We start from the raw sequence: 5,557 nt of genomic DNA on the forward strand, positions 1-5,557 counted from the left end.
AATGCATTAATGCATAAATACATTATGAATGTATTTAGTGAAACTGAACTATACACTTAAAAGTGGTTAAGATGGAATATTTTTTTTTTTTTTTTTTTTTTTTTGCGGTACGGGGCCTCTCACTGTTGTGGCCTCTCACTGTTGTGGCCTCTCCCGTTGGGGAGCACAGGCTCTGGACGCGCAGGCCCAGCGGCCATGGCTCACGGGCCCAGCCACTCCGCGGCATGTGGGATCCTCCCGGACCGGGGCACGAACCCGCGTCCCCTGCATCGGCAGGCGGACTCTCAACCACTGCGCCACCAGGGAAGCCCAAGATGGAATATTTTATGTTTGTATATCTTACCACAAAAAAAAAAACTGGAAAAAATTTAAGGACAATAGAGGAAATTTTTAGCCTCTGACACCACAGCTACACCAATTACTAAACACTGCCAGATAAATATAAAATCTGCCACACTAAAGGAGTATCTACTGGGCTATCTACCTACATTCCTTTTACCCAATAAACCTTGTCTAGCTTTCAACAAAAAATGCAAGGCATTCTAAAGGCAAGAAAAAAGTCTGAAGAGACAAAGCACATATCAGAAACAGACTCAGATAAGGCAGAGAACTGGAACTGGGCAAAATAAATACAGTTAATATGTTAAAGGTGCTAATGGAAAAAGTGTACAACATACAAGAACAGATGGGTACCGTGAGCAGAGAAATAAATTGTTTAAGAAAGAATGAAAAGGAAGCTCTAGAGATAAGTAACACTGTAACAAAAATGAAGAATGCCTGTGATGGACTCATCAGTAGACTACACTCAGAAAGAATAAATGAACTTGAAGATATGTCAATAAAAACTTCTAAAACTGAAAGGCACAGAGAGAAAAGAAAGAAAAAGATGGAACAGAATGACCAAGAACTGTGGGATAATTACAAAAAGGTATAATATACATGCAATGGGAATGCTGGAAGGAGAAGAAAGAAAGGAACAGAAGAAACTTGAAGTAATAACGACTGAGAATTTTCCAAAATTAATGACAGACCCCAAGCCACAGATCTAGGAAGCATGAGGAACACCAAGCAGAATTAATATTAAAAAAATCTTTTACACCTAGGCAAATCCTATTCAAACTGCAGAAAACCAAAGACAAAGAGGAAATTCTGACAGAAGCCAGAAAGAAGACAAACACCTTACCTACAGAGAAACAAACATAAGAATTACTTTGGACTTCTCTTCAGAAACCATGCAAGCAAAAAGAAAGTGGAATAAAATATCTGAATTGTTGAAAGAAAAAAAACCCACCAACCTAGAATTCTGTGTCCAGTGAAATTATTCACTTCAAAAGTGAAGGAGAAATATACCTACTCAGATAAAGAAAAATTGAGGGAATTTGTCATCAATAGACCTGCCTTGCAAAGAGTGTAAAAAAAGGGAGAAGAAAATGATATAAGTTGGAAACAACTATATAAAAAATAGGAAGAGCATTAGTGAAGGAATAAATGAGGGCAAAATAAAATCTTTTCTTTTTCTTATTCTTAATTGATCTAAGTTTGTTCAAAATAATAGTAGTAACATTGTATTTGATGATTATAGCTTAGGGATAAGTGAAATGAATGATACCAACTTTCAAGGTACAAGAGGGGAAAATTAGGAATACTCTTTTATAAAGTACTTATACTACCCCTGAGGTGGTATAGTGTTATCTGAAAGTAGGCTTGGATTAGTTATAAATTATTGAATCACTTGCAAACTCTTCAGCAACCACTAAAACACATTATTTTTAAAAAAGGAAGTATAATTCATATGCAAAGTGAGGAGAGAAAATGGAATCAAATCATATAAAATGCTGAACTCTAAAGTAAACAAAGAACAAAGGCAATGATTGGAACAGTTACAAATATGATAGCTATTAATCCAATTATATCAATCATCATTTTAAATGTGAATGATCTAAATTGACCAATTAAAAGGTAGAAACTGTCAAAGTACACAAAACAATAAAGAGAGAGCGAGCACCAACAATGTGTTTTCTACAAGAAGCCACTTTAAATAGAAAGACACAGTAGAGTCATGAAGAAAGATATACCATGCTAACACTAATAAAAAGAAAGCTGGAGAATCTACATTAATTTCAGACAGTGACCTTCAGAGCAAGGAAAATTATCAAAGATAAAGAGGGGCACTCCATAATGATAAAGGGGTGAGTTTCCCAAGAACACATAATAATCCTTAATTTGCAGAGCCTAACAATAGAATATCAAAATACAAGAGGAAAAAAATGTCAAAATACAAGAGGCACAAGAAATATACAAATCCTTTATTACAGTTAAAGACATCACACTTCTATCAGTAACTGACAAATCCAGTAGGCAGAAAATCAGCAAGGATATAGCTGAACTGAATAGCATCATCAATAAAACAGATCTAACTGACATTCTATAGTACTTCATCCAATAATAGCAGAATACACATTATTCTCAAACTCATATGGAATATTCACCAAGACAGACCACATTCTAAGCCATAATACACTCTTCAACAAACTTAAAAGAATACAAATTATACAAAGTACGCTTTGAGTTCACAGTCAAATTAAACTAGAAATCAATTACGGAACAGTAGTAGGAAATCCAAAAATATCTGGAGATTAAACAATACATTTCTAAATAACACAAGGGTCAAAGAATTCTCAAAAGAAATTTGAAATATTATGAATATATTTCACCTGAAGTGAAAATAAAAATGTATCAAAATTTGCAAGATGCAGCTAAATATGTGCTTAGATGGAAATTTCTAGCATTGGATGCATATGTTAGGGAAGAAAGAAAGATTTAAAATCTATAAAGTAAACTTCCACCTTAGGAAACTAGGGGGAGAAAAGAGTAAATTAAATCTAAAACAAGCAGAAGAAAAGAAATAATAAAAATTAGAGCAATACGGTAATAGACAGTGGAGACAGTGTCACCCATGTCATCCCTGTGGCTGAAGGGTATGTAATTGGCAGCTGTATTAAGCACAGCTGTAATATAACAGCTGTGTATATAACACAGGATGTAATATAACATATTTTACATGTATGTAATATAACATATTTTATTCAGCAATTGCTGAGAGATGGAAAAGTAAGAATCCATCAGAGAAATCCTTGGGAACGTTAAAAGAGCACTATAGTTATGCCTGCCCACATTTGGTCAAAGAATTTAACAAGTATGACACAGGTGGAGCAAAGTGGATTAAACAGTATACTGGAATCAATGTTATCTCAAAGAAAGAATTCTCCATTGGTGTTGGTTATTGAGAGATTCTTGGGACGTGACATTTTTTTCATCTAGAGTTTGCTAATCCAGGCTTTACTCAACCTATCTCAGAAGTTGTAGATGAAGTAAATAATCACAATTGTCCTACTGATGTCATAGATCCTCTCAACAAGAATATTGTCCTCTCTGGATATTCAACCATGTTCAGGGACTTTGGATCAGGGACTTTGGACATCACTTGCAAAGAGATTTGAAAAGAACTGGAGATGCCAGGCTGAAATTAAGTGAGGAACTGAGTGGTGGTAGACTGACACAAAAACCTATTGATGTATAAGTCATCACACCCAAAATGCAGTCACATGCAATGTGGTTTGGAGGATCCATGCTGGCTTCTACGCCTGAATTCTACCATGTATGCCACGCCAAAAAGGATTATGAAGAAATTGGGCCTAGCATTTGGCATCACTATCCAGTGTTTGGAGTTAAGTCATAAAATTAACTTCGCAGTCACTGGGGTTAGGGAAGTGAGGAAGAAATAATCTTTCTGATTGCCTTTTTTGTCTGGATGGCTGGTTTTGAGGTTTTAACCCTGACTTGAAATAATAAGACCAAACTAAATTACACAGGAATATTTTAGTAAGTTTATCAACATGGGAATGTAGAGGAGAGACAAAATGATCAAATGTTTTTCTTCAGATTCAATATTTGAATTGTATGTGTAACAAAAAGAAGCAGGTGTTAGTTCTTTCTGTGCCCTGATAGGTTCTATACTATTGAATTAGCCAAGATTTGAGGGTATGTAGATAGCTCTGTAATGCTTGAATTGTACACTTCTAAGTGTACAATGCAAGAGCTTGTTTGTATTTCATACTTTTTACACTTTCAGGGAAAAGTCACAGGCAAACTAGTATTTGAGGAAAAAAAGTGACCAAGTAAAGGACAAATTCAAAAAGTAGCCTATGACACTTGGTGAAGACACACGCTCAAGGGATTCCAGTTATTATGAATTGCTTTCATACCTTGTGTCCCCCCATGGTTTTCTTTGCAAGTGCTTTTGGAACTAAGAAGCTATTATCTTGGATTAACTGATGCCTGCCAGTGCTTTCTGTTTAACTCTCATTCTGTTTCTTGCTTTAAAGGAAAAGTAAAACTAAGACTGTTGGACAAGTATTGCAGTTCTAGTGTCATTTCTTATTCAAAAAGATGAATCATTTGATTACCAAAATTGGTCATTTTTAAAGCCTAACACCATTCTAATAAAGGCACAAATTTCTTTCGAATACTTGTTTCAAGTTCTTTTAAGTTAATAAGCCTATATTCTTCAAAAAAAAAAATTAGAGCAGACATCAGTGAAATTTAAAATATGAAATCAACAGATAAAAATCAACAAAACCAAAAGCTCCCTCTTTGTAAAGACCAATAAAATGATAAACCCTTATCTAGATTAGTCAAGTAAAAGAGAGAAGCCACAAATTACTAATAACAGAAATGAAAGACAGTCCATCACTACTGATTCCATGACATTAAAAATGATTTTAAAAATGTTAAGAAGAATTCTATACCCAGAAATTTAATAACTTTGACAAAATGGACCATTTTCTTGGAAGATACAATCTACAAAAGTTCACACAAGGAGAAACAGATAATCTGAATAGGTCTACATCTACTAAAGAAATTGAATCGATAGCTAATAACCTTGTAAAGCAGAAATCACCAGGTTCCAGACAGTTCCATCTGTGAATTCTACCAAACATTTAAAGAGGAAATGATACCAATCCTCTACAATTTCCCAGAAAAGGAAGCCAAGGGAACACTTTTAAAACTCATTCTCTTAGAGCAGCATCACCTTTATATGAAAACTAGGCAAAGACATTAAAATAAATGAAAATTATGACATCTCTCATGATCAAATGCTAATATATTCAACAACATATTAGCAAATTGAATCCAACAATGTATAAAAACAATTGCATACCATGACCAGGCTGGGTTTATCCCAGGTACGCTGGTTCAATATTCGAAAATCAGTTCATGTAATCTATCACATCAACAGGCTAAAGAAGAAAAATCATATGACTACGTCAACAGATGCAGAAAACGCATTTGACAAAATCCAAGAACCATTCATGATAAAAACTCTTAACACACAAGGAATTGAGGAAATGTCCTCAATTTGATAACAAAAAAACCTACAGCTAACATCAGACTGATTGATGAGAAACTAAAAGCTTTTCCCTTAAGATCCAGGAGGAGTTAACAAAGAGGTACAGAAGAATTTTTAGGGAAACTGTTGAAACTATTCTGTATGATA

At 34.5% G+C, this 5,557-nt stretch overlaps 1 pseudogene; it reads left to right on the forward strand.

The window, feature by feature from the left end:
* The first annotated feature begins 896 nt into the window (after window positions 1-896).
* On the forward strand, window positions 897-4,780 carry LOC111180302 (actin-related protein 3 pseudogene; annotated as a pseudogene).
* Window positions 4,781-5,557: the final 777 nt, after the last annotated feature.

This window comes from Delphinapterus leucas, chromosome 17, assembly GCF_059928025.1.
Source record: "Delphinapterus leucas isolate spDelLeu-1000000601 "Yukka" chromosome 17, BTC_Dleu_Yukka2, whole genome shotgun sequence".
NCBI classification, from domain to species: Eukaryota; Metazoa; Chordata; class Mammalia; order Artiodactyla; family Monodontidae; genus Delphinapterus; species Delphinapterus leucas.